The sequence below is a fragment of the Akebia trifoliata genome, chromosome 10 (assembly GCF_017979445.1).
Source record: "Akebia trifoliata isolate Shusen 1 chromosome 10, ASM1797944v1, whole genome shotgun sequence".
In the NCBI taxonomy this organism is placed as follows: Eukaryota; Viridiplantae; Streptophyta; class Magnoliopsida; order Ranunculales; family Lardizabalaceae; genus Akebia; species Akebia trifoliata.
The window spans coordinates 10034618-10046996 of NC_141384.1; the positions used below are offsets into that span (position 1 = coordinate 10034618).

Genomic DNA, 12379 nt, shown 5'->3' on the forward strand with positions numbered 1-12379 from the left:
TTTTCTTAACACTGAAGTGTTCTCCGTAAGCATGATTATGACAAAACTCTAAGATATTGGCTTACTCATAGGTTGGAACACTAAATCTAATAATATGGTTGAGACAATATTTGAATAAGTATGGTTCATCCCAAAAATACCATTTAACTTTCAAAAAGAGACGAAATTTATCATGCCTAGATATTGAGACTGGCAATTGACCTGTAACTAAGTAGTTGACAATGTCAGCATACCACGAAATGTTAAAATTGGAGATTTGTATAAGTTGTTCATCAAAAAAAGATTAAAAAATAGGTAAAGATTGCTCAAACACTCATCAACAATCCTACATAGGTGATCAGCTATGATATTTTCTATAGTCTTTTTGTCTCGGCTCTCAAGACCGAACTCTTACAAGAGTAGAATCCAACAGATTAACCTTGCTTTTGTCACACTTCAAAATCTTATCATGAATTCTGAGGATTCATCAATCAAAATCTCGAGGTGTGAGGTAAACATATACACAACCTGATAAAACAATCATAGATAATAACACTATGAAGTGAAACATATACTCAGTGAAAAACTATACTAAACAATCTCAAATCAAAGTAGTGGAAGCTAAACAGTTATAATCATAATCCATGACAAACCTTAACATCATAATCATCTCCTAAAATATAACCTCCTAAGAAAATACATCATGTCCCAAAATTTGAATTACACTACACTTGCTATACGGAGATTGCAGATCCATGGCATAACCCTCTATAGGAACCTTATCGAATGACTCCTCATAGGTAGGTTCTCCAAAACATATAACATCTGAAAGGGGAAGAATAGGGTGAGTAACAGAGGAATGTTACTCAGCAAGATGAATGTCGTTCTAACAACGATTCTTACATGCACGAGTAAATATTTTAACAGTTAAATAATGTAGGTTTTCATAATATAACATACGATAAATGTCTAATGCATACTCAAGAAACAGTTGCAAATAACTTCAATCTATCATTTTATCATTTAAAGTAACATATACATCTTTTTCAATGAAAAATATCTATCAATATCACAAAATAAATAAAATACATACTAAGAATACGACGGTGTAGTCGATAAAAGAGCAGAGGAACACGCCGATACAATAGCCTTAACATGGCAACTTGATATTCCAAACTTCCAATCCAATGTGGAATCCCATCGTTAAAATTTGATTTTGTGGCCGATGGGCATACCACATTTTTGGGACTATTTCTCTAGCTCAGACTGGCCGTTAGTCAAGAATTCAATACAGAGTTCACCTTATGGTGAGGCCTACCGTTTGATGACTGCAAACTAACATTGATTACAAACTAACCCAGGAGACTTCTCGCGTCGAAGCCTATCGAGAGGCAAAGCATGTGAACCCCGCCTACCTTTATACCATACAGAAATTGCCTTTACACACAACGTTTCCCAAGAAAGAAGTAGGAGAAATTCCTGGATCTCATAAGCTATAATATGCTCTAAGATATCCCATACTACTGAAGAGTATATGACATTTAGTATTGATCCTAGATTGGCCTACCGTTTTCGGATATACAACAATGCATCACTCTTTGTAGGTTTTCCAATACTCTTTTCTGATAAACAAATTAGTTTGTTAGTACATCTTTTCTTTTTATCAAAAATACAAACAAGGTTTGTTAGTGTCCCCCAGTAACATCAATCTATCATTTTCATCCATTAATCTTTATATCCATATATCCATCAATCTATCTCTCATCTCTAATGTGGCATGGCCATCACATAGAATTGAAGGCACTATCTCACCAATCAGTCGATAACATATGTTATCTTTATCCATCCATCAATTATTCTATCACAATATTTTTGCTTTTAAAATTATTCAAAATCCATAAGACGTAAAAATTAGAAACGTTGTCAAAATTTGGCTAAGTAGGTGTTTGATAATGCTTTTAAAAGTGTTATTTTTAGCTTTTGAGTTGTGAATCTGCTTCTTCATCGTTAATTACCGTTTGACAAAAAATTTGAGCTTTTAAACGCAAATATGAAAAGTTATATAAAAATATTTTTTTCATTTGTCTTTGTGAGAGAATCAAACACCAAAAAATGGTTCATATGAAATGATTGATATGCCCCGATATAATTTTCTTCTCTTCTTTTCTTCTCTGTCGATAGAACTGCATGCAACAACTCATCTTTCTTGATAGAACCTCATGCATATTTTCTTTTCAAAAAAACCTCGCACAACTCTTTATCTCTTCTTCTCAATAACTGTGACGCCCCGCCAAACGCTAACACAAATCCTAAGGCCCAATCCCGAGGTACTAGGTGGCACCTCGAAATTTCGGCATAGTCTCCTCTGTTTATGTTAACGTTTCACGGAACTCAAACCTGATAAACCAATTTATGACAAAACATGTATATAAAAACGTAGATACAGGAAAATAACAGCGGAAGACTAATTACATCTAACATGTAAGTAGATCAGAGTGCGGAAGATTTATCAATATACAGGCTTATCAAAACATTCTCACTCTAACATAGGCCTAAACTCTCAATCCAAAAACTACATACACCCTGGGTGAAATTGACAACACTAAGGGATGTGGCCCTAGTGCTCACCAGGCAATAAACTCTGATCGTCGATCTGATCGATCAGATACTCCTCAATTACTGACTCTACGCCTGCCTCGGTAGCTGCAAGTACTGAAACTAAAAAAAAAATAGGAAGGAAAGGGTGAGTAACAATGGTTACCCAGTAAGTCCACAGCCAATTCCTACTAATAACCCTTCCTAAACATGATCGAATAAAGCATACTGAACATTTTAATACATGCAAGGTTTTACAAGATAAAATACGATCAACTGGTACATATAGCCAGGGATGAGCAACTAAACAGTTCTAAAAATTTCACATAACATCAATCATCCATACTCATTATACATTTTTCATTTTATGCAAATACAGTTGGCAACATTAAAATAATAGACATGCTTCTCAGTTTGTAATTCGAAATATAACGACATATACATAATACAAATGGTGGAGTATTGGAATTAAAGAGTTGGGATTCACGATTGGATCGCTCCCAGTCGGGACATGATATTCCCCAATAACATCGTAGTTCCTGATTTTGTGGCTGGTCGTGTCTACCACGCTTGCGGAACCATTTATCCTGCTCAGGCTGGCCGTTTGACGTGACCGTAAGCAATGGGTCTCTTTTCGATGTGTCAGAACGTTCGACTACTACTAGATTGTTAGTGATCACTGACTAATCATCTTCGTCTATGCCTATCAGGCGTGCATGTGATTCCCAAATGACATTCCACTCGTATACGACCACCTTTACAAAACACGTTCACTGGTAAAGATAAGAAAGGAATGGACCCGGATTCCAGTTGTGACTCCACTCTCATACGCGTCCCATACCACGTATGAGTTTGGTGGTCCCTACCGTACATCCCAGGATAGTGCACCCCTCCGGATGATGTGACACACTATCCCTTCAGGCATTCACAAACCCTTTAACAGCTCACAAAATAGCTATATATATATATATATATATATATATATATATATATATATATATATATTTTCATTTAAAATAAAAAGAGAAATTAACAGAACAGGGTTGAGAATGGATATCCAGTTCCTACCATGCAATTGTGGCCACCCGGCCTAAAAATAAATAACAGTACTCAGCGCACGCGCTAACATAATCGGAAATAAACATGCAACCTTTTCATTAATAACATGGATATCCTTTCACCAACCTACATACAACATACAATGTAAAATGCAGACATCACCCCTCGGGCGTGATTCTGACATTTTACCGTTCATTCCCTTTTCCCATTCTCTCGACATTCTCAATTTTCATCTTTTCAAATTAGCCATTCATTTCCAATCTTTCAAAGTCACTATTTTGGTCTTTCCATTGAAAACCATCGAAATTTATTCAAAAACAAGGTCCCAGCGATACTCGGGACCGAAGCTGTTAAAAATAGAGAAAACTGGTGAAAATTTGGCTAAGTGTCGGAAACTCAATTTTTCAAAGTTCTCGAAATTGAAAACGGGTTTTTCGAAATGAAAGTCCCGATCATGAGATTCGACACCATATAGTTTTTGTAATCTAATTCAAAGTTACGCGAAAGTTATTACATTTTGAAAACTTGCCAAAAACGTCGAAAATTACGTTTTGTTCTTTAAACCAAAATTCGGGTTTTGATCCTTTGAGATTTGGATCTTAAAACTATTCCCATTGTTCCGAGATTGGGGGTAAAACCTTAATTTCATTAAAGAACTTAAAGAGGACATTTACTTAAATGTTTTTAATGAAATAAAGGGTGAGAAATAGTGTATAAGGTGTGAGGAAGTCAGGCCAAGAGTCAGAGTCTGTTTCTGACTAAGAACAGTGCTGTCGGCAGCAGAACCTTGTTCTGTCGGTGGAACCGATGGTTCCTGCCGACAGAAGAAAATTTTCGGTGGCAGAAGCTTCATTCTGTCGGTGGAACCGACAGAATGTCTTCGATAGGTGCTGGTGGCACCGACCCTTCCCACCTACAGCCTGAACCTCACTCGCGATTTTTTTTTGGGTTTTTCGATCCCTTTCTCGATTTCTTCTTCCACTCTTCGAACCATTCGACCCACCCACGATTTCAACATTTAAAATATAGATTAAACACATCAAATCCTTATTTCTAGCATGAATTTCAATTCGAATAAAGATTTCTATGATTTAAAACAAGCAACACATTTTTAACAAAATCCTTAAATGCAAATTTCAGAAATCTAAAGCTACCAATAAGAATTGGAAGTCCCTTACTTGTTTGTGGACGCCAAGGATACAAGCTAGCACTACAAATCCGGGTTGGATGGCTCGAGAGTCGAGGTTGGGCTGACTTGGATGCCAAATAAGCAAGGGTTTGCAAGGTATCCGACAATGACGTTCTCCTTCGCTTCTACAATGAAGTATAGACCTAGCTCCTAACTCGATGAAGCCCTCGGACGGAAGATGTTGAGGTTTACTCGAGCTACCCGGCTGATTTTGATGGAGGATGGAGAAAACGAACAAGAATGAACAACCAAAGGTGGTGAAGTTGTAGCCCTCGTCGTGGCCGACAACTTTGCCTTCTTCGTCGAGGTTCAACTCGGCTTCGTTCACGCACAAACTTGACGGAAATGGGTCGAAACCCTAGGGTGAAGAAGTGGCTGTCGTTTGGGGTTTCTTAGAGAAGAAGAGGAAAGAATGAAATAAAAGAAATCAGATTCCTTTTTATAATAAAGCTGAGGGGCATACTTGTAATTTCCCCCTTATTTCTAATTTCGATCGTAACTTAACTATTCGGACTCGGGAAACGACAAACGAATATACCATTTCGAATAATTTTTTGATTCGGATCTAATGGTGTCATCAAATCTTTTCGATTCTCGCTCTAACGAAATTCCACTATTTTGGGTCCCACTTAACACGAAATTCGAGGATTTTATAACTTTTTCCTCCGAACTCGAATTCGAACTTGCTTACAGGCTAATGCATATATTTCGATCCTTTTGAATCTAATGGCGAAGTCGATTTTCCTTAAAATTAATCATAGCAATATTCGAATATTTTTCTCTAAGTCTTTCATTCGATATTTCTCTCAAAATCTCACCATTTACTTTCTCGAGATATGAGTTGAAAATCTGGGGTGTTACAATAACACGCAGTTGTTCTTGTCAATATAACCTCAGACAGTCTTCTAGATTTTCTTTTCGACTGGACCTCACACACCACAGCCCTCTAGATCTTCTTCTTGATAGATCCTCACAAAGCCCTAACCCACTACCATTTTTACCCTTTTGTTCTTAATAGAAGTTCACACAACTCTAACCCTCAGACAAAGTCCTTCAATAGTAGCTGATCTCGACACCATCTTCTCCTGCGACTATCGTTCAGGTATCCTCTCTCTCTCTCTGCCAAAGAAACCCTCAATTTGTATGTAAAAATGTATGATTTATCATCTACAAAATCAAAGATTTTGGTTGATTGCATATTTATAAATCGAATCAAATGTTATCGGGTATTCGATAATTTATAAATATTTTATAAATCGAATCGAATGTTATCGGGTATTTGATAATCAAATTTATAAATTTATAATAAAAAATTTGTAAATCAAATATTATCGAGTATTCGATAATCTAATTTATAAATTTATAATTTTTTTAATAAATCGAAACAAATATTATCGGGTATTCGATAGTCTAATTTATAAATGTTTAAATGTTTTTAATAAATTGAATAGAATATTATCCGGTATTCGATAATCAAATTTATAAATTTATAATACAAAATTTTTAAATCAAATATTATCGGGTATTCAATAACCTAATTTATAAATTTATAATTTTTGTAATAAATCGAAACAAATATTATCAGGTATTCGATAATCTAATTTATAAATGTTTAAATTTTTTTAATAAATTGAATCGAATATTATCCGGTATTCAATAATCTAATTTATAAATTTATAATCGAATATTTGTATATTCAATAATCTAATTTATAATTTTATAAAAAATAATTATAAATCAAATCAAATGTTATCGGATATTCGACAATTTAATTTATAAATTTATAATATTTTTTTTATAAATCGAAAGAATCTTTTATAATAATTTTCATAAATATATGTGTGTTTTTCTTTAACTTACACACGTACACACACTCATTAATGATTGTACTCTGTACAGTCAAAGATTGAGAACATAAGGCTCCCTCACCATGGGACTAAGAACTGTGCATTTTTCTAGCTATCTATAGGATAACTTGACATTGCTTTCTGATTTCTCTCTTTGATTATACACTGTTCAAAAGTCAAAATTACAAATCGAATCGAATATTATCGGGTATTCGAGAATTTGATTTATAAATTTATAATATTTTTTTATAAATCAAATATATCCTTTGTAATAATATATGAGTGTTTTTCTTTAACATATACACTCACACATACAATTCAATTGTTGTACTTTATATAGTCAAAGATTGAGAACATCCCTCCCTCATCATGAGATTAAGAACTATGCGTTTTTCCGACTATCTATAAGATAACCTAACATCGCCTCCTAGTTTCTCTCTTTGATTATACACTGTTCAAAAGTCAAAATTACAAATCGAATCAAATGTTATCGGGTATTCGACAATCTAATTTATAAATTTATAATATTTTTTTTATAAATCGAATATATCCTTTGTAATAATTTTCATAAATATATATGTGTGTTTTTCTTTAACTTACACACACACACACATATCAACTAATGTACTATGTACAATCAAAGATTAAGAACACAAGGCTCCCTCACCATGGGATTAAGAACTATGCATTTTTTCGATTATCTATAGGATAACCTGATATCGTCTCTTGGTTTCTCTTTTTGATTATATACTATTCAAAAGTCAAAATTACAAATCGAATTGAATGTTATCATGATATAAAAATGGGGTAAGACTAAGATTATGATTTTTATTAATTATGATCATTTTTTTAATTGTATTTTTTTGGATTATATGTAAAAAAATTGTAGGTTGAGATGGTGCAAGTAATCAAATAGTTTATAGTTTTGTTTTCAATCTATAATTATAGTAATTTTAGATCATTGTTCAGCCAATGAATCATGTTATAGTAGATTAATTTGTGTAGTCATAATACGTGGAGTCATTTTATATTATATACATACTTAGGTATACATGTACTAGTTTTACAACATGGATGGTTTAGTAGTTTGTTTGGATTATTTATGTATAGAGGTTGAATTCTATTTCAAGAGCTAATTAATAACAAGCTAAACTCAAAAGATTGGCATTTCAATGATTAATTCAGTTGCATCTTAATTCATTGTTGCCATTTATATTGTAATCTATGTCCACTCATATGTAGAATTTGAATATGATGTACATGTTCATTCCAAAAATGATAATTGTTTTAAGGTTTAGTAGACCAAGTCTTCAATTATGGTTACTATGTGGGATGAATTATTTTTTTTTAATAAAAAAATTAGATGAGTTTGAGAAGCTTCATTTATTGTTGGTGTTTAGTTTATTCTCAAAGCAAGGACATATGAAATTACCTCTGGATTGTGTGATTATTGGATTTCCAAAAACACATAGGTTATGGTGCTTGAAATAGTTTACCAAAATTGAACCAGTTTAATTTGTGCTCAGTGCTAATTTTGAACTAATGAATTCAATTGTTGTTTAATAAATTATTGACTAGCGTTTAATAAATTATTAAATGGTTGATAACGTTTAATGAATTTTTTGAATTATTTACTTAATTGTTGTTTCTATATCTGATTTTGTTTAGTAATGCAAATGTCAATCTACCTTGTTTATGAAAGTAAGATCCAATATTTTTTTACTGTTCCTACTTATTTTGCAATGCCATATTATATGCAAGTGAGGAGTGGTGGGATAGGTGGTTAAAAAGTATTTTTTTGATTTTTTTTTTTTTTTTTTTTTGTTTCTTTTATATATAATTTAGGATTTTTATTTTTTAAAGTATCATCCAAAAGATGGAATATTCCGAACGAAGCCTCTGAAATTTGTGAAGCAATTGGATTTCATCTTTGGAGACATATGCTACTGGTAGTTGGATGTGATCCCCTACATTTGGTATAATGTCATCTACATCACAGGCCTAGGTAAAGAATCTTGATACTGATGATCTAGATGATATCATGAAGACCTAGTCCCGGAGTCTCAAGCACATCTAGACTTTACAGTTGATGATGTTGATGAGTTTGAGGATACTGTACCCCCACCTACAGACCCTATTCGACGTAAAGATGGCAATACTTTACAGTCTCAATGTTGTAGACAAAAGACGACTACTGCTATACGAATTGGCCAGACACTGGAATAGCTCGTAGATGTAGTTCACAGTTAGACATCTAATTCTAGCAATCCCATTCCTGTTAAGAAAGTCATTATTCAATAGTCAATCGATCTCTTAGACCAGTTAACAAATGTAACCCCCAATGGTGATATCTATCGTTTTGTGTTGAAGATGTTTATGAAGAACAAGCAATTCAGAGAGGTTTTTTGTAGGTTACGATCATCAAAAATTCATCTTAGGTGGTTGGAGGATGAGATGGATGATTTTCTGCCTATGAGAAATTTTTAGACATTTTTTTCATGTTACTTTTATATTTATGTTGATTTTATGATACACTTATAGGGTGCAATAAACTTTGATTACTTTTTGTACTAATGTGGTGCAATATACTCTATTAGATGGATATGTTATTTTATATTGGATGGATATGTGATTTTCTGTTAGATATATATTATATTTTCTATTAGATAAATATTTTATTTTCTGTTGGATGGATATTGTGATTAATATTATGGATGATGATTTCTGTTGTATATGGTGGATATCATTTAATTGTATTTTCTATATTATGTATTATAAGTTGGGTGTATATACCACTAATATGTATTCATAAATATATCATATGGATTCAGAGGTTGATATCACAAATACTATCAATTCATATGATGATACGACTAATACCATCGATTCAAATGGTGATACCACTAATACTGTTAAGTCAATTATTTTAAATATAATCATGATAGGAATCGTCCTAGGTTCCTTATTTTATTGCGAGAATTTCTTAGGTAGGAAGTCACCTAGTAATTGTTAGTACAAGAGAATTGACTTTGTGCGAGAAACACTGAATGATAATCGTATGAAATGACACGCACTGTTTAAAATGGAACGACATGTATTTTTGAACCTGTATTCCATTTTGGAAGAGCGATGTCTACTAAAAATGAAATATTATGTTACTATTTAAGAACAAATAGTTATGTTCCTATTGATAATAGGGCATAATTAAAGACAAAGAATAATTGCAAATCATTTAATTCACTCGCTTCAAATGGTTAGCAAGTATTTCAACATAGTTCTTTTGGCTATTATGAACTTGTCAATGTCCTTAATTGTGCCTCCTGACCTCAATAAGGTCTCTCCGCACATCCATGATAATTTTTATTTCTTGTCTTATATATATATATATATATATATATATATATATATGGGAAATGTTCAGTACCAAACATTTTAACAAACATTTTGGCAAACATATATATTTAAAAGCTTATCAATTATATATGTTTATATTCAATCCTAGAAATTAATTTTTTTTTAATAATACTTAAATACTATTTGATAGATACTGGGTACCCACTCATGGATAGTTATCTCGCACTTTATCGAGGTGTTCGATACTATCTACAAGACGATAGGAGATCATGGGCAAATGGTCAAAAAAACTATTTAATCATTTTCATTTTTCACTTCGGAACATGATCGAACGACCCTTTGAGATTTTGAAGGTAAAATGATCAATATTGAAGTTGATGTATTAATACAATTTGGACAAACAACGAAATATTGTTGTTGCCTACATGGCATTGCATAATTTTATCAAAAAACATACCATTGTCGATAAAAAATTTGTTTAATTCAAGGAAGAAAGATCAATGGAAAAGGAAGAAGAGAGCATCACTAATCAAGAGTATTTAGTTTCTCATATCAGTAGGTCGTTAGAGTTAACAAATAATGAAAATACATAGGGATTAAATAGCTGATGTCATTTTTACTAGCAATCATTGATATATTTTCATATTATATTTTTTACTTTGTATTGTAAATATAAATACTATTATTAAATGTTGGGATAATGATTATAGTGTTTTTAAATATATTTCTAAGATTTCATACTCATTTACTTATGTTTTTGTGTATGATGAATAACATTGATGACAAACTATACGTATCCACCATATTGTTCATGTGGTTGAGTGATGACATTAATCACAACTAAAATAAAAGAAAATTATGGGAGGATGTTTTATAAGTATCCATCTTGACAGATAATATCTCATTGATATTAATGTTGGGTTCGTTTCTATATAATTAGATTAGTATTAATTCATAAGTTATTTTACTTTATAGAGACATGCAGAGTATTTTGTGTGAGCAGATGAATTTGACAATATCAATGATAATGTTACTCAAGATAAAGTAATGGAGTCAAATAAAAAAATGAAAAATATATCTTGTATGCATTTGTTGGATGTATATTTTTTATTTTTTATTTTATTTCAGTTTTACTTATTATATTAACTATGGCTATTATTTTTAAATGATGTCAGAATATAAATAAGATATTATGTGGGTGTGTAATATATGTACAATGTAATGTGGATGTGTTATGTATATACGATGTAATGTGGATGTTGGATTGCGTATTATGTAGGTATTTTATTTATTAGGAAAATTTCATTTATTCATTTTTAAGAAGAGATGCTGCCAAAAATTTTATAGAATTATAAAAAAATTTTATAAAATTATAAAATTTTTAAAATTAAAAAAATTACTTTTATAACTTTTTTATATAAATTTATTATATTTATATATGTTTAGTGTAATTATATATTTATAAAGGTATTTTAATAATTTTTTATGCAGTTTGGATGCATTACTAACATTGCGTATTATGTAGGTATTTTGTTTATCAGGAAAATTTCATATGTCCACTTTTAATAGGAGATACTGCCGAAATTTCTATAGAATTATAAAAATTTTATAATTTTTTATAAAATTATAAATTTTTTAAAATTAAATAATTATTTTTATAAAATTTTAATATAAATTTATTATATTCATACGTGTTCTGTTAAAATTTTTTATGCATTCTAGGTGTATTATAAACTTTAAGGGTAATATAGTCATTTTACCCTAATACATCAGAATCCAGAAGCTGTATCAAACAATAATTATCAAATTCTGGTAAACAGCACATCACTTTTACAAAACTTTATCAACAAACTTTTTAGTGTTCCAGCTTTTTATAACTGTTTCTAACAACAGAATCTGATAGTAAATTTTGGCAATTGTATCAAACGGGGCCTAAATGTTGGAAACAGTGAATTTTCAAAATTAAAAATGAATTTTTGTAAATGAAAGTCATAGACAACATGAGAAATACCATGTAATTTTTATAACTTAATTCAAAGTAACGCTAAAGATATATCGTTTTGAAAATTAATCAAAAACGTAGAAATTTACGTTTTGTTCTTGAAACAAAAAATTATATTTTGATATGATAAGATTTAAATCTCAAAATCATTTTCAAAATTTCCAAATGAGGGGTAAAACCTTAATTTCATTAATGAACTTAAAGTAAATGGAAAGAGAAAAATAAATAGGACATTTACTTACATATTTTTAAGGAAATAGAAGTATGAAAATAGCGTACAAGCTGGGGGAAGAATAATGCTGAAGCTACTTTTTGATTTTTGAAAGTTATTGGGTCAGACAATGACTGACGATG

The 12379-nt window shown here is 31.2% G+C and overlaps 1 long non-coding RNA gene across 1 annotated transcript in view; it reads right to left on the bottom strand.

Moving 5' to 3' along the window:
- Nucleotides 1–511: 511 nt before the first annotated feature.
- LOC147393106 (uncharacterized) overlaps nucleotides 512–12379 on the bottom strand; it is a 52240-nt gene continuing 40372 nt past the window's right edge. Inside the window, exon 3 of the long non-coding RNA XR_015182185.1 lies at nucleotides 512–804. This is a non-coding gene — a long non-coding RNA (uncharacterized LOC147393106). The remainder of the gene's footprint in view (nucleotides 805–12379) is intronic.